At 41.8% G+C, this 18738-nt stretch overlaps 1 protein-coding gene across 1 annotated transcript in view; it reads right to left on the bottom strand.

Annotated features, from left to right (window-relative positions):
- The window catches only part of sv2a (synaptic vesicle glycoprotein 2A), a 46218-nt gene extending 27912 nt beyond the window's left edge, over positions 1–18306 (bottom strand). The window contains exon 1 of the mRNA XM_085423856.1: positions 17855–18306. The gene's annotated coding sequence lies outside the window, so the exon portion shown is untranslated. The remainder of the gene's footprint in view (positions 1–17854) is intronic.
- Positions 18307–18738: the final 432 nt, after the last annotated feature.

Here is an 18738-nt window from a genome sequence, read left to right as displayed (position 1 = left end):
CCATTCTTATAATGGTGGATGCTCACATGAACTATAGCAAGTCTTTTGTTTATGAGGGGCAGTCAAGAAGTTTGCTTAAATATTGATAAAAAGCTTGTTTTAGAGGGGCTGTACTGAGGCCTAGCGTAAGACAAACAAGTATTGTTATGAACTATTCATGTAAATCATGCAAAGCTACTCTAGTATAGTCTAAGAATAATAATATGTATTTAGTGAGCAGGTTATTAACCCTGTAAATTATTTAGTGTCCAGTGGATTTAACTAGTCATCTTACTGAAGTGAGGTCATTTATTCCAATTTCCTGTGGTGTCAGTCTTTGCCGTGGTTACTAATTAAAAGGCTGCACCCAATGACACCCATTAGTGATGGTGTAAAGTTTAACAGGGTTGTAAATCAAATAATTCTGAGACACAAAATCTCTCCATCCCATTGCTTCATCTTAAGAAATCACAAGCAAACATGGAAGCTAATAAAGCCGTGACATCTGCCCGCCATGCAGAATTTCTCCAAGATTGTTTACTGTTTGCCTGCAGCGATGACAAATCTTCGACATGTATGTGCTCAGGAGAACAGGCAGAGATGACGTGTCCTTGGAGAGAAAGTCTCTGAGGGTCGACTGCAGCTGTAGCAGGCACTGAAGTAATTTTAGTAGCTTTCCACAGTCTCTTTAAAGAGAACTGCAGCAGCAGCAGCAGCAGCTCAGTGGGAGAGAGAAAGACAACGTTCAGCCTGAGGGATCAAGCAGCTCCGAGCGTCACGGCTACAAACGCTGGCTGAATGTTCTGCAGCAGGTCAAAAGAACAGCGCTATCTGCCTGCTTAGAGTGAATATGATCAGTACAAGCACACCATGATGTAAATATTCAGTAGTGTGAAATATTCAGGTCACAAAGGTAAAAATGATCAACAGTTGAAATTCTTACAATCTTGTTTTACTGAATTGTAATAGTTACTCACTAATTATGAACACTAACCTGAAGTGTTCTCAAAAAAGTATAAAGTATTCTCTTCCTCGCTTAGTCCCCTGTTATTGTCTTTCACAAAAAAATATTTAAAAATATTATTGGTACAAAATAAAAAGAAATTATGTGTGTAATTATTTTACGATCTATTTCATGGCTCTAACACGAAAGTTACTCTTAGTAGTCAAGAAGCTGGCACCAGTAATAACAAAATAAAAAGGTTCAAATGATTCTTTAAAGTTGTCATTTTGTGACATTAAAAGGCCCTGGAAAACCTTCTCTCCTGTTGGGGGGAAATATTGGACTTCATAAAAAGTGTACTATGTTGCCCGAATGTTCAGGGAGTGATCAGATGTGCAGAGAGAGCTCGGATCAATAAATCAGTGGACAGTGTAATTAGAGAAACATGTCAGGCACTACAGATGGGCAGTATTAAACAACACTGGGTAAGTGCCAAGCTAACCTCATTATCATTGTTCCTGCTCATTATAAATAACACTGGCCCATTTGTAAAAGTGTTAACAAGTGCACAATGATATTATTATAGCAAGAAAATTACAGATGCAAAACAGGGGGCAGGATGTTAAATACTGGGAAGGTAGGAGGGAGGGAATCCCTGAAAACTTCCTGTGTAGCCTCGGGGGTGATGAACAGACAGACTGCCGAGCCAACATCACACGACCCAGAGGTCTGCTGGGACAACTGAGTGTCTAAGAACAAGCTCAGTGAGAGCCAGCTGAAAGCAAAACCCAAGGAGACGAGAGAAAACTGCATCAGTGAGATCCTCTTTCACTCTGGCTGTCAGGATTAGAAGAGAACAGCAAAATAAATGCAGAGGTTACAGAATACAAATCTACTTAAATGGCACCTGTATCACCTGCATGTAAATCCACCTTCTCCCTGCTTTCCTGTCTATGCTCTGTACCTCTCAGAATGAAAGGTGAAAAATGTCAAAAATAAAGTTAAACCAAGATCTTCCCACAAGGACGCAACAGTGAGACAGAGCAGTGCTCTGAGCTACATGCTAACATGAAAAGGCCCTATGCATCCAACAGTGTAGACACATCACACAAAAAAGAACAAATGCCGATATTATGCCAGCGCTAAAGGAAAAGTCAAAGGATCCTTAAAGCTGTCTAAGGAGCTTGGAAAGAAAAGCATCTGGACTTCTTTAAGTTGCTTGAAGATGTTTCACCTCTCATTCAAGAAGCTTCTTTAGTTTTAGGGTCAAATGGTGGAGAGTCCCAGATTTAAGCCCAGTGGGAGTGTCCCCCCGGATGGACCAGGATGTGAGTGGGCATTAAGGCGTGTGGGAAGGGATCTCAGAACTGGATTATAGATGGCAGACCACCAAATGTCTACCTTCGCCTCTTCACCTCTGTTCAAAGATGGTCGCTCACAGTGGATATAGATGGCTTCTTTCACCCCTTTTTCAAACTGTCTTCTCCGTCCAAAATGTGAACACTGGCATCTTCGAAAGAGTGACCTTTGTCCTTTAGATGCAGGTGGACACCCGTGGAGGTGGCTCTTCTATGTTGTGCCATGCGTTTGTGAAGTGGCTGTTTGGTCTCTCCAATGTAGAGGTCTGAGCATTCCTTGCTACACTGTATAGCATACTCTAATTGTTAAGCTTATGTTTAGGAGTTTTGTCTTTGGGATGAACCAGTGTTTGTCTGAGTGTGCGGCTGGGCCTGAAGTACACTGGGATGTCGTGCTTGGAGAAGACTCTCCTGAGTTTTTCCGATACAGAGGGGATGACAGTGTTGTTGCGTTTGTCTTTCTGATCCTCCCTAGTTGGTGTCTGATCTTCTTTTCTGTGCTGATGAAAGCCCAATCAGGATGACTTCTTTGTACTAATCTATAGCTTGAGCTATCTTTTCTAAGGAGCTTGAATTCAGGTATCTGTTCTAGTTCAGCTTCTTCCAGTGTGAAGAAGCTGATTCTTCCAGTATTTTTCCCACCACTGTACTTTATACAGGCAGAGAATTAAGGATTAATGACTGCTGAACTGCATCAGTCACAAACACACAGGGGTCAAAAACACAAACACTTCAGATTGAACTGCAGCGACAAGCAGTCGAGGTTACATCGATTTCTTGTGTACATAAGTTAGTTGGGCCTCAGAGGTACGGTGCAGGGTCACTAAATTTCTCACTTAACAGTTCTGCTCAAATCAAGTGAGAGAAAAGCAAATATTTGGAGCTGAGTTATTGCTTTGGATTTTTTGGCTTACAGTGAGTCCCTCAGGTCGCAGACTCTGGATGGATTTTGACAGAAACTATTCAGGTTGCTGCACAGATTTAATTATTCTTATAGTTCATCCAACATCACTTATTGGTCCACCTATCCATCATCATTCGCACTGAGGTTATCTTAAACAGACTGGAGATCTTTGTTTTCCACACATTCACACTGTGAAGCGCAGCATCACAGCACGAGCAAATGCTGTGAAAGGCATTTGGTGCTTGGTCATCAGCCTGGATCTCATCCTGCTCATTGCTCATTATTAGTCTTCACTTGCATGTTTGTGTTAAGTGAATGACCAATTCATGGAGCTCCAGCCAGGAGATTCAAACATGTGTTATTAACAAGCAAAACAAGCATCAATGTCGTTTCTATAGAGATACAGCAGGCAGATAGAAAATCAGAAACATACGGAGGATAAAGGCAGTACAGACATATTAACAAACTGCTTTGTTTTGGTTGCTCAGCTTGGACTCACATGTTCACCTGCTGCTAATCAATCTGTTGCCTGGTCAGCAGTCCCACGAATAAGAAGGTTAGAAATGTTGAAGCAGAAGAAACTGAGAAACTCAGAAGTTAGTCCACACAAATGTGTAATGGGAGGAAATAATGCCATGATAACATTTTACATTTAAAGGGTCAAAGATTGGCTTTACTGTGACATAATATTCAATAATCCTTTTAGCCATTATTCCACCCCAGAACGCAGCACCGGACGCCAGGGTGGAGATCATATTTTACACTGACACTTTAAAACGGGGGTCTTCTCTGTCACTGGGTTGAAGATGTGTGTGAAGAATCTACACATCTTTGCAGATTCGTATTTGAAAGCAGTGACTGCTTATCAGATTTAACAACCAAGCATAAAACAGTTAAACAGACCTTTTATTAAATTCTACAGACTCTTTTGTATATAACAATCTGACAAATATGGATATGACCTGCATCTTAACTGGCTAGTTGAGTCAACCAAAAGTCAGTTTTGAAGGTAAAAGTGGGTCTAAACCAGTACTAGCAAGGTTTGGCTATAGTAAATTGGCTGATTAGTGTATAATTTTTAATATGATTGGAACTTACAATATGCAAAAGATTAAAAAAGTAAATAATGCCATTTGGTCTCATATTGTCCGACATCAATATCAGAACCTGTTTGTAAGTGTTACCTAATTAACACACGTTATTAATAAAATTTAGAATTTAGCACCAACCTGATGGTGTTGGATGAATTCATATAATGAAGATAACTGCCAGAGATGGGCGTATAAAGTGTATATGGTTTTCCCCCTTTGAGTCTAAAGCTTTAACTTCCTCTGATCTGTGTTTTAGAAGCAATTTTGAGAGCGATTCTACCAAGAACACATTAAGAAACACGTCAGCCGTGATGGCTGTGCTTGCTGCTGCAGAAAAAGATGAATTTCACGGCTGCAAAGAGAGAAGTGATAAACCTGAGACTCCAGCTTTTATCCACCATCCTGTCTGAATCACTGTGCGACAGAGCAGGAAGACACTTTGTCTGTGTTCTGTAGCGTAAAGACTGCAGCACAAATTAGAAAGGATCAAAGAGATGATCTGAAAGGGAAAATATACACTCTTAAATGGACTGGAGTACAGTGCATTCAAGTGTTTAAATGCTGACTCATCCTAATGAAGTGAGCTGCCTAAACACTGAAAATGCTTTGCAGTAGAAGAAGTCATTTGAAATGACAGCAGCCAGTCAAAACAACCAGTCCACTCTCTACCTTTATGACTTGTGACAAAAAAGGACATGGAGGCGGGTCTTACCACTGTGTTAGGCTGTTACTATCACTGTTGGTAACATTAACTCTTAACTTATTTCTGACCTTTTGATCCTGCATCACCTTAGCTACGTCACATGTCAGATGACAAATTTGTTTGTCTGTTTCTCTATTTTTAGCCATTATAGAGCCACAATGTTCTACATCCATGTTTGCATATGGCTCAATCTATTATCAACCACTCTTTAAGAAGCCAACCGAATAACTGATCCTCTTTCATCACCATGGTCACAACCTTTGTACCAGGGGACTCTTGAGGCCCATCTGAATATAACGAAGTATCCCATCACCTTATGATAAGCCTTTCACAAGCCGGAGACGCTGAGATGAGAGTGTGTTCTGCTTGACTCGCTGCCTATGAATAACAAACAGTTTGGTGGAGTGCATTTGTAGGGTTAGTGTGCAGCTGTGGCTGCTTCCTCAGCACTGAAAATATCTCCCTGTTCACAGATTTTCAATAAATATACACTTTTGCTGGCCTTTGGGAGTTTTACAGAAATGGCTGGCTGAGTTGTGCCGTGCAAAGAATTATTGTGAAACAAAGCATTTTCCCAAACTGCTCTGTCATCTCCGAAGACGTGTAAAATGATAATAAATTAACAGTCAAATGGGGAACCGAGCAAATACTCCGCCTGTCGTTGGCTGCTGATGAAAGACTTAATTATGTAATCCTATTTTCTTCCAGTGAGCAGAGACAATGCCAGAGGGTTGGGAAGCACTGCCTTACACACAGCCACACATGCAACATAAAATGCGGCAGCCTAAAAGCATGCTAACAAAACAAAAAATATGGGAGTTAAATAAATGATGCTGTCTTGGAGCTACACTGCAGTCTAGACTGCACAAGTCACACAGTTACAAGTCACACACTCGGGTGGAGGAACTGCTTCAGAAAATAGAAAAATATCTGCTTAAACAACTTAACACATGAGGATCTTAGTTCTAATAAATGAATATGCCAGTAGGCTACTTATGGTGAAAGCCATATTTGCATTCAAGGCCAATACATTTTCACCATTAACAGCTCATTCTTTTACCACCAGCTGCAGAACTGGTAAATGAGTACGTAATTCAGGAGCTGGTGGAGACAAAGAGAGCTAAAAGGAGCTGTGATATTGGACGTACGGTTGGCATGTGGTCAAAAACATGAATCCATAAATACTGTTGTTACTTGTGGTTCCTAAATGTGTATGAATCACAGAAAGAATACAATAGATGGATGTAGCCTTACATCGCACATGGTTTGTGTATTTATGGACAGGTCCCCACATTTTGACACAAACATCGATACCTCAGTGGACCCGAGGCTCATAATCACAGACAAATTTGAAGAAATGGCGAGACGAGCAGAGTCATCGATGCAAACCTGCAGCAAACTTGACCTTTTCCAAAGGCATCAAACACAGCATGCAGCAGGTTGATAACTGTCTTACCTCAAATTAAGCTATCTAGACACATTTTTGGCTGCCATAGTCTCTCACACAGTCTTGCTACTCTCACTCTTTGACCAAGCAGTGAGGTGTGGTCTCTCATTTCCCGCAACAGCACAACTACATCGCGCACATTACCAACCAGGCCGCCTGCCTAAAAGGTCTCTGCTGGTAAACTTGTCCAAACAGTTACAACACCACAAAGTCAAGAGTTCAGTGACTGAAATAAACTAAGGTGGAAGAGTGCAGACAGCTAGCGGAAATACACGTCAGTCAAGGCAGAGTGTTATAATGATGCATACCTTTAAACCTTAAATCTGCATTTTATGAAAATTCACCTTCTTTTGTTGTTATGTAGGAGAAAATCAGCATTGTTTATCTTTGTTCTAAAGTCAGGCATTTTCTGACAACTTGTCACATAGCGTAATATGTTACGCTTTGGGACCAAGAATGTGTTGGCATTTTACAAACAAGCCTATGCAGCTTGACATCCATTTGAAGTAAGCCCCAAGTGGCCATTTGAGGAACTGCAATCTTTGTGACTTTATTTGCTTCACTTAACAGATTCGCAGGTTAGAATAAAGTGTTCATGTGTTAATATATTGTGACCAAAAATTACTTAAGTAATGAATCTCAGACAAAGTACATCAGCCCTTAAATTCTGAGCGCACCTTTGAACCTGCTCCAAATAAAAACCACTACAGGGATAATGGAAGAAGCATAATGTTGTTTGTATCTGTGAGAATTGACCTTTTAAAACCAGACTTTGGGTTTTCCCCTCGTTAAGACAAGATAATGTGATCATTAATCTGTTTTGTTGCAGCTATCCATATAACCGGTGGTATTTTAAACTGTAAGCCTCACTGATATTCCTTTCAAAGAGCACTGGAGATTCCCATCTGCCACTAAATTAGTCTAAATGATGAGGCACTTCTATCGACAGCAGCGTATAACCACCATTCATAACGCTCGCTGATGGCCCTGAGCTTTCAACAGTTACTCTTTCATACAGAGAAAAAAAATCCAAAGCATCTGTTAAACTGAGCTAATAAAATGGATGTTGTCATTGACACCAGGCTGTGGCACGCACTGATAAGAATGAGACATTTTATTTTGTGGAAATCCAAGACCCACTTAGCAGCAGACAGGTTTCGGCCCAGAAAAAGATAAGCAGTGGTGTGCTGAGAGGAGATGGATGAGGTAGAAGAAACCAATGCAGAGTTCATCGCGCAGCAGCATCACCCTTAAACCACTTTATAAAACAACACTGAAAACATCATCTGAACAGACTGGCTTCGATCAGATCCCATCACACTTGACACACATGTTACACAAGTGAAAAAGAATATTGAGCACACAGATCACTGCTATTAAGCGTTGATCTCAGAACCACCCAGATAGAGGCTGAAAATTGGCCATTATAAACCAAAGACTGGTGTGGGACAAAGTTCAGACCATGTCAGAAAGTTATTGATGTCCATCTCACAATGTGATCGCAGCTGCAGCCTACTGCAGTGAGTTGCCCTCGGCTCTTTGGAGAGCATCTTTGCAACAGTTTGTTTTGGTTTCCTGAACCACAGCTTCACTGGTTGGTTTGTTCTCATCAATCAGCAGCTGTTTATGACAAGTGTTGTCATACTCTTCAACCTGATACAATAAACCACCTGATCGTCCTCTCCACCCAGACAGGACTGGGCTTTTTAGGCTCTGCACTGTGTTCGTTAGTGACCTGAGAAGGATTCATATATCAAGCCCCCAATTAGGTTGTGCACTGCCAATGCAAACTGATTATTGGCACCAGAATTTACATGAATAAGTGAGTTTATAGGATAAAGTGAAAGACAACAAGAGGTCATAAAACTCAGTGGGACAAGTGCAGTGCAATTTAGACAATGAAGCACATGGAACACTCACTGCAAAGCCGTGTGTTTTCCAGAGTCACATAACGTAACACCCCCCACCCTTCACTGCACATTGTTAATTACCTGTCGTCATCAACACGTAAACCTTCACCTGCACTCACCACACCTCTCTGTCCTGCTTCTAAAACACGACAATCCTATAACCTGAAAGGTTAGCTGTCCCATCATCTCTCCACTTGAGTGGTGAAATGATTGCAGAGTTATTACTGAAGATCAAAACTTCTTTAAAAAAAAAAACTACCCTCACCAGCATTTATGTTACTTGTTGCACAGCTTGCACAATGCACAATATGGCAATCCATGCAAAATATAACAGTCATTACATTAAAAGGTAAAAACTTGCAACGATTTTTGCAACTTATTATAAAAAGCTAACCAACATGAACCCAGTAAATATTCATAATTATTACCCAAGCTCTTATTGACACACTGAATTTTGTTGCGCATTTGACAGCACAGACGCAGTAATTAGCAAGCGTGACAGAGACGAGCCTGAGTGATGAGAGCTTCTCTGTGAATCGCTGCAAATGTTTGTACGTAGAGGTGAGCCTTAGAGAGCTGAAAGCCTTTTCCACACCTGACCTTAAGTGAGTGATCCAGGTGGGATCAGATCGCCCCCCACATCCAAGTTAATGTCAGTTACGAGCAGAGTCAGAGTGATTAAAAAAAAGCAGTGTGAAAAAGCCAAAGACGGCCCAGTGGTAATTCCTGCAAGCTGCAGATGGCTGGTAATGTCATGCACTGAATTCATTCCTCCTGACATCTTTGATTTCATGCTGTGACGCACGTAGTGAATATTCTCCTCTGATTGTCCCTGTGGCTCAGCACATCTTGATCAAGATGACATGTTGATAGATAGAAAAAGATTCATTCCAGAATCAAAAAGACATTAAATCGGCTTAAAATTAATATAATTTTCAGTGTATTTCACAATATTGTGTACCTTTCACGGGCTGGCCTTCAAATTACACATCACATTCTCAATCCGTGGTGTTAATAGACTGAGGGGGTGTCTGAGGTTGTGGTGTCAAATTCATTGGTACCAAGGTATTTTAGGACAAACCTTTCAGTTTCTTGGCAACAACAAGCACTGCAATCATCATGATGCCAGGTAAGTTGCTGTCACAATCCCCTCTGAAGTCAACACAAGTAGAACTAAAGCCAAGGCCTTTCATCAAGGCGACTCAGGCGTTATAACTGCTTTTCAGTGGTGCTTTCTCACACCCAGCTTTCAGTCCAGTTTCCTGTGCCCTTCCATCATTTGCTGGACACTTTTTCTTTATAATCAACACTGGAAAATAAGGGGAAACAGGTCTAATCTAACTAATTATTCACAGCCCATTAAGATGCACATAAAATCCTCCCGAGCACACAGACATCTGTGTGTTCATTCTCAGCCTACTGATATCTCAGATACATACAGTCTTTTCTGCTCTCTTGAGTGCATCGGGAGCATTGCATTCTGGGTGGGGTCAGTAAGGTCCACCCACCCCCTCCCAAATACTCAGTCAACAACCACCAATGCTCATAATAAAGCACGGTCTCCGCTGCCATTATGAGCTCAGACCACAGGAGGAGATTACATTCAGCCACGGGTTCATTTCATATCAGCTCACTAAAGTGGAAAAGCGAGACGTGCCAGCTGACTGTCTATAGTATATAGATGTGTTTCACTGGCTGTGGGAGGCTGTACAAACAGAGCAGTTATGAAAATCTAAAGACAGTTTATGGGAAAAATAAGTGGGGATGGCGCTGATAGTCTAATGTTGCCTTTTTATCCAAGTTATTTTGTTTTTATTGTGTTTCCCCATTGTTCACCTTGTCCATGTCGCTTGTGTTTCTTTGTCTGTGTCTCTGATATTCACCATACTTCCTGTTTCCGTTTTGGCACCAGCTCTCTTTCTGTGTCTCTGTTTGCTTTGCTTTGGAAGTTTTCCCTCCTTGTAATCACCTGCCCCGCACTTACGAGTTTCCCCTCTTTGAATGTGTCTCACCTGAGTCCAATTAGCCAATCAACCTGCAAACTGGCACACTTTTGATGAGCTGCCATTTTTAAGAGCTGAATCTTCTAGATTTAAATAAAGAAGCTTGCCTTAAAGGTAAAACACTTTTCCCAGAACAATAATGTGTTAAATCTGTAAGCTGTATTGGTACAGTTACCCAGAGATAATGACAACTGTAACTGCCCTGACCCACCAACTCCATTTAATCATCACTCATAAATAAGATCTTACTACAAATGATATAAAGCTCCTCATTAAACTGACTCGTTTTTTGTTTAAAGTGATTTATATTGGCTAATTTTTTATTCATTCTACGGGTCTGATATCATCAACATTAATATCTGCCACTAATAATAATCCTCATGTATGTGTTTTTGTCCCCTGCTTGTAAAAGTCACTGAAATGCCCTGTAGTCTTAAGAAGGGTGAGCTGGAACAATCTGCATTGTTTTGAAGGTGTTGCACACAAACACACTGGCTTTTACTCATCAGCCTGCTCCAGCCAATCTTCCTCAGGCAGCTTCACCCGGCATTTTTCATCCTTCCTCATTCATCATTTTTCTATCAGCTAGCCTAGTCTAAGCATCCAGGGAACTCCAGCTGAGACCATGTGAATATTCCATCAATTATTCATGTCTTGTTTTCTGGCCACAAGGACAGAGGTGCCTGATTCGGCTCGTCCCTCAGGAGTGATGTATTGGTGCGATAAACCACTTCTCACCATCTCTGTCCAGTTCCTGCTTTTTCATCCGCACCAGCCGCACTGAGACATCTGCACAGGGTCACACAGGAAGTGACAGCTATTCAGCTGCACCACGTTCCTGCATGGCCTCGGGCCCATCCAGGGTAAAGCCATAAGAGGAGGGTGCGATGTTTGGTTGGTATAGACTGACTAGATTGCACCCCCATCCCAAAGCTAGGTTGTGCATGCACAATTCCCCTCTGGGAGAATCTGCAGCCCAACTAACATGACTCACATCACTGCTCCCTGCTCAGTGTGCACCGTCACCCTGGTGGCACCAAAGTGGCTAGCAACACCGTGTCAAACACTGTGACGTCAGCTCTCTGCATCCATTTTGGCTTTCCACGCTGCAAAATGGACTGAAGAGGAGTCAGACCCAGGGCAGCTGCAGAGGTTCAGCTCAATTCCTGAAAAAGCTGTGTGGACAACATGAACATATTACAGCAGCTCACTTTAATGTCATTTTAGTTCATTAGTATTCAGCACTGGTGCACCGTCTCCACAAGTCCACTGCAGTTTCAGTGCAGCTGAATGTGTGTTTGTTAGAAACTGACAAATATGTACAAATATGTGTCAGTTACAGCGAATTAAGCATTAATGACACGATAAGCTAGAAGTCTACAACCATAACGACAGCTCGGTGGGGGGTTACAAAGACACACTGCAGTATTATACTGCCAGAGTCAAAAGCAGATTTCCATCTGCAGTATATCTGTCAGCATGTGTCTGCTTTCAAACTTCAACGACTTTCCATATGTGGAAACTCTGATGCAGGGAAAGCAGCACAGAACAGAACAGAGCCGCTATTATCACAATAGACACAAGCGGGATTCAGACACAAACTGCATGGAAGTGCGAGCTGGGGTGAGCGCGGGTTACAGATGTACTCTATATAAGATCTTCCAGTTGAATGAGTAGAGGAGTATCAGCACCCCTGATTTGGGGGGATAAAGTGAAATGTGGTAGGGTTTAACTTGATGGCCTTGAAGAACGAATGATATGTTCACTTATTGGACTTATTTATAAAGTGCTGGGTGGAAAGTTGTGAGATTTATCCTCTGTGGGTAATAACTGAGATATTTAATCCTGGATATACAGCTGGTGCAACTCAGTCAGACACATCACAATCACATCCAGCTACACAGAGCAGATGAAAAGGACAGGAAACAGAATAAAGAACCTGCTCGGTTTTCAAAATAAGAGACCCACTGCACATTAAATGCCCCACTTGCCAGCGTGATTGTAAGCGGTGCAAGGAGGGATGAAAACTGCACTGGAGGTGCAAATATCACAGTCATTGATTTGATGCAGTGGTGTGAAAAAGTGTTTGCCTCCTTCCTGATTTCCCAGCATTTTACATATTTGTCACACTCACATGTTTCAAACAAATTTTAATATTAGACAAAGATAACCTGAGTAACCAAACCTACCTGGTCCTGTGTGAAAAAGTAATTGCACCTCTTGTTAAATGGTGAATTAACTGTGATTGACCACATTTTTTTGTTCAGTTTCCATAAATACACTCGGGCCTGATTACTGGCAGACCTGTTGGAATCACTTGAGAAATCACTTAACTAGAACCTGTCTGATAAAGTAAAGCGGGCTAAAATATCTCAAACAGCAACACATCGAGCCACAATCTAAAGAAACACTTGAGAAACAAAGCCGCTGAAATCTATCAGTCTGGGAAGGGTAACAGAGCCATTTCTGAGGCTTTGGGACTCCACTTAACCAGGGTGAGAGCCACAAGCTGAGAAAACTTAGAACAGTGGTGAAGCTTCTGAGGAGTGACCGAGGACTGCAGCGACGACTCATCCAAGAGGTCAAAAAAGAACCACAGACTTCACATGTCTCAGTTAAGGTCAGAGCTCATTATTCAACATAAGAAAGAGACCGGGCAAAAATGACCTCCATGGAAGAGTTCAAGAAGAAAACCACTACTGACCAAAAAAACCACAAAGGCTTGTCTCACATTTGCCAAAAAACATCTTGGAAAATATCCAAAGATGAGGTTTTGGAAGGTTTGAGTCCCACTGCATCATACCAAGAGGAACTGGAAGAGCCACTGTCCGTAGGGTGAGGTGGGGTGGGGGGTTTGTTTCACAATATGACCATGATGAGCCTCTGAGCAGGCAGTCTTGAAGAAATTGAAATGATAAAATATGATAAGATGGAATTCTTTTCGAGAAGGATGAAAACATCCTTGGAACAGGTGAATGAAAACTAAGTGCACTCAACGTTACACCATCACTTAGGAAGCTCTGCAAGGGGGTGGTAAAAAGTTGGGGTTCCTAAGGTTTCATTTACCCAATGCTATTTAAATAAGGGTCATAATATCCAGCCCTATAGCTGGGGAACATGTGGCTGTGCTGAAGATAATTTAGGCTGGAAGGCAGTGTGAGAACAAGCAGTTATAAAGAAGTAAGTATGAAGGTATAATCAGAGGTCACAGAAAAGTAAATATTTGGGAACAGGATGCAACCATGACAACCAAAAGCACATGTCGTAATAGCAAGTGACCTTCAAAAGAGAATATTTGTTAGATGATCATTACATCAGTGATGATCTTAGAAAGAAGAAAAATGACACCTCTGGAGTCCGTGGCCCCTGGGGTCTAGACGTTTGCATGCTTACGCTTTAGAATCCAGTGACAAGAACTCTGCATCATCCTTGTGAAGGTGTGCATTGTGGAGTTCTGCTCCAGCAGGATGCCGTACCGTGGCTGGAGCTAAAGTCTTCCCAACACCCAAGAATATGCTGCAGGGATTACACAAGGAGGCTATAAAGCTGCTGTAGGCCAAACTCAGCATGTAGATATCATTAGCAGTGCACTTTGCAGATACTCTGCTGTAGCTCTTCTCTCCCAGTGAACAATGGGTGCAATGTTTTTTCATGCTTGTGTGAATTAGATTGTTGCCACTACAAGCTTTGCTCTTGGGTCCCTGCACATGAAAGGTATTTGTGTAAAACTGGAGCAGCAAACAGTTTCATCTCATAACAGAGCATGTTTTATTCTACTGGACACAGTATTTATAGTAGCAAGAGGAAAGAAGAAGAGGTGCTAAATTACAGCGTCCATGGTTTCTTCATAATCTGCTTCATAATCCTTCCATGTATTCCAATAAGTCAAATATTACAGTGGAGAAGATCTGAACTAACACTTTCAGTGATACAAAGGCAAATAAATCAAAACTAAATGAAGAAACACAAAATATTCATATCAATATTTTGTGAGGAACCAAAAGTTATTTTTTTAATTATTACAGTTATGGTCAGTACTGGTACATAACAATAACTATATATTTACCTGGAGGCAGAAGATGATTAGTTAGCTGAGAATTTCCTCCAGGATTATTTTTATTGCTTCAAAATATACGCAGCACCGGTAAAGCTTGCTAATTCTCAGTATATCTGCTTAATCCACACTCACAAGGTAATAATACCAGGCTGTGTTTATGAGGATCAGCACTGTTGCCTCAAAGGACACGATCCTGGGATCAAACCAGAGACCGTTTATAACAGACGCATGTAGTCACCACGACGTCTCTTATTGGTTGGTGAAGCCCTGTGAATCCTCGAGCTGATGGCTTTCCCCATTGCCATGTTGCTGTTTTGAAACTAGACTTGAAACTGAAAAGTCATTAGCTAATGAGGATTCCCTCTCTTATCCTCTAATCTTTCTGGTCTTTCTTTATTATTTTGCAGATCCCTTACTGTATGTGGAGGTCAGAACATAAGGGAACTGAGACCCATTTTCCTGTAAATTTCCATACAACATGATGACTTGCCCCCCTGCTGGGATTATAAAGAACACAGGTTTATCTCCACTACTCGCTGTGCTTTTGTGTGTTTCCTCCAGCACTTCTGGTTTCTGCCACAATGAAAACATGCTCAGTCATTGTGACCTTGACCAAGTCACTGGCGTCCCTGGGTACTGTACACTGGCTTCCCACAGCCTCTAATGATTGTAATGGATTAAATTCCCACAAAGACCAATAAAGTATATCATATTTCTACTCTGTGCTTCCCTTTCTGTCTGAGAACAAAACACAGGAATGACTAAAAGAGCGCTTCTTTTAAAAATTGTTTTTTTTATCCGAAATTTATAGAAATAAACCAGCAGGTTTGAGGTAATAGAAAAAGCTAGTAGAATTTCAGTGACAGAAATATTTCATTCTAAAATATGCAGTCACGTCTGTAAAATCATGTAATAATTAGTCTGATTTATTACTATTGAGTCGCTCAGTCTTTCCAGAGACAGGTATGAATAAATTCAACCTGTGAAATAATTTTTATGATGGAAGGTTTGGAACTTTTACTCTAAGATTTATTACCACCAATCATTTATTACATAACTCCATACTGTATATCAAAAATGAAAAAATAAAAGAGCTTCTGAAGGCTAATTAAAAGCAGAAGAGACAATATTGGTTCTGGCCGATAACAAACAAATGCACTTTCAGTTGTTAATGGAGAGTTATGTGCTTGACATTAATTGCTGCTTGAACTCCCCCCACCACCATGTGGAGATGAGGGAAAAGGCCATCGATTATCTTTCACCCTTGCAGTAAATCTTCAGCAGGGAGTAGTGTCTCAGCAGCAGCAGCATCACGAGCCAAGAGCTGATCTGTCTGGAGAAGCCATGAAGCGTTTCACTGAAGTGGTGGAACAGCTGTGCTAATTGCTGAACTTTACAACACCCGGATGGAGAAGTTGACAGGTGTGTAGTTGTGTTCCACACTGCCGCAGACAGTCATACCTACTTATTTAATGCATTTTTTCAGCCATTATGCAAATATATCCGGCACCACCACCCCCAGCTGCAGGGAGAGGCGAGTTGTAACTTGTGACGAGGCTAATCTCAGCGGACACACCGGAGCACGGCCCAATCAGCAGGGGTAGCAGGCACAAAATGAGAACACCAAACAGAGCAGCTCCCTTTGCTCCTTTGGATCAAGCTTAGCAAACACCTTCACCTGCACCTCAGCCTGTTTTTATAGAGCCTTGAGTGATGCTTCGGTGTATAAACTATACAAAATCTTGATAGGCTTTTATAAATTCTGTCAAATCTTTTGAAAAATTCAGAAAACAGCCAAATTACCCATTTAGAGATTAAGATTGTTTACATTCTGACATTTTTTTAATCAGTCTTTTGTTTGGAAAATGTCAGAATGTAATCTTACACCATAAATAAAGGAAGCAAGTGTTATCTTATGTATTTGATTCCTGGTGCCTACCAAAATCATCTAATAATGTTTGAAGCAATCATTTTCTGTTGCATATCTGCAACAACAGCCAGGTTGTTTGAGGGAGTATATATTATTCTAGGTCTTAAAATTACAATATAAAGCACCTCGAGGTGACTGTTTTTGTGATTTGGTGCTATATAATTAAAACTGAATTGAATTTGACTTTGGATTTGACTGCAGTAGTTGGATTGGGCCTCTCTGCCTAGAAATGTAAGCATGGTTCATCCCCTCCTGGTGCTTCAGTGGAAACACCCATACCTGCAGGTCCAAAGCATCTGCATGCAGAACAAGCTGCACTGGATGAAAACTGCACACAGAAGACACATTTCCTGAAGAATAAACTGGTCGTCATTGGATGTCAGATACATGAAAGCCAAATTATAGATCCTGTAACAAGCGCTGTGTTTCGAGCCTAAATAGGGGGATAAATATTTACATTTTTTAAGTGCTGTCAGTAATCCTGTATGTTTGAAACAGTATCTGCAACCCCTCCTGTTGGCTGGATGCATAAATAGCTCAGAGGCTGACTGAGCTGCAGTGATGGCTGCCGCAGGGACGAGACATCACACATGCAAAGTTGTAAAATGCATCATCTACGATAAACAAATCACTAATTTGTTTTCCCGCATCCATTAACTGCAATATTCCGCCTTCAAAACGCAGTTTACAGCATTTTGTGGCCATGAACACCAAACAGCATCCTCTCAGAGAAGAGTCCTCTCAGCACCGCTGACACAAACCACCGCAAAGCAAAACCACAGAGGAAAGCAGAAAAAAAATGCCCATCACTCTTTCTCCGTCACGTTCTTCCCGCTGGGTTTCTACAAGGTCATTCTGGTGCACGACGCAGCGCACGAAACCCCGGCCACACGGGCACCTTTGAGCTGATCGCACAAATTAAACGTAACTCAAGCTCGGAAACTTTCTAAATAGTGAGAGAAGAGTGCAGCTGGTTTAAGGTGGCACATTTGTGACCGTGTAGTGGTAGCGGAAGGCGGAACAGGAGAGGCAGGAAGGGCAAGGGCATTGGTGCCAACAACACCGCTAATTAGACTGGAGCAGTGATTTGAAGCTGGTCTTCTTTACTGTTCAAAGGTAATAAAATATAACCTCATATCTGCTCCTATCCTTCTCTTCATGTCTGAAATCTGTGCGCCGGGACGGATGAAGACGAGAATGGCTCTTAGCGCACAAGACCTGCCCGCAGGAACAAGAGCGGACGGCGCCTTTTACTCCCAAATTAGCCTTAATTTCTCTCCAGCTGTAATGTTTCTTATTAATTCTCTGCGTAATATTGACTGTCTTTGGATGCATGTGTAGGGGTCAACGCATTGCGCAGCGCAGGCCTATAAACTCGTGTTTTAGTGGAAAATAGATCTCGATTTGTGTCAGAAATACACGGATATTCCCGAATGTCATTCGCCTTTGGGAACAACGCAGTTATGAAAATTAAAGAAGTGACGCAAAGACAAAATGATCTGATCAGAGCAGATTATTCATTTTCTTACCTTACTGGGAGGTTTTAGGGTGACCGGGATTTTCAGCGCAAGGAAGTCACCCCGACTATTGGAAGCAAAAAAAGGTCCTGTGCGATCCTGTGATGTACGCTGACGTAGTAGCAAAGAGCTGCACTCTCCTCCTCCCCTCCTCCAGCCCCTTCACTTACTACACAGCATCCTTCTTAGATGGAGACACCGCCCCCTCTGCTTCCTCCCCCTCCTGCTCCCTGTGCTCCCATCTCTCTTACAGCAGGCACCATTCCTCTGACGAACCAGAGGGGGGTCGCTGGTTTGTACATGAGGAAGTGAAGTGAAGGTGATTCATTTTTCTGCCCTGTGATTCAACCGTTGGTGAGTTTGAATACTGTGAAGTCACTCTGGACGCGCACATTCAGGTAGAAAACGCGCTCTTGTCGCTCGTGATCAGTGGAGCTCGCTCAGACTGTCATTTGGTCCATGTGCCCCAAATGGTTGGTGCAATGAAGTGTGCAAGACGAGCCTCTCCTTGCACGTGTTCGGGCTCGTGCCTGTAATTGGCTGTGTTAAAAAAGTGTGGGTGATGACAAGGATGCGTCAATAGGAAACCTTTTGGTTTTAATATTGTGAGGATGTGATACATTTTTACAAGGAATCTCAAAGGAATTCAGAATCCCAGTTTTGGAAACTGCAGACCGTTCAATGCAGGAATATACTGCACATTTGTAGCTGTAAAAAAATCAGGTTATTACTGGAGATAGTATATTTTTATATTAGTGTTTTTATGTTATTTATTGGCAGCCGGGTCCTTACTGTGTGGAGTTTAAATATTCTCAGTGTGCCTGGCTGTGGGTTCTCTCCGGACACTCCAGCAGTCCAAAGCCATGTTACTGTAGGTTAACTGGTGATTCTAAATC

This window comes from Rhamphochromis longiceps, linkage group LG11, assembly GCF_057381845.1.
Source record: "Rhamphochromis longiceps isolate RC_006_pf linkage group LG11, R_longiceps_female_GT1.1, whole genome shotgun sequence".
Classification (NCBI taxonomy): Eukaryota; Metazoa; Chordata; class Actinopteri; order Cichliformes; family Cichlidae; genus Rhamphochromis; species Rhamphochromis longiceps.
The sequence above is the reverse complement of the archived record's forward strand: the minus strand, read 5'-3'. Positions and strand labels throughout refer to the sequence as shown.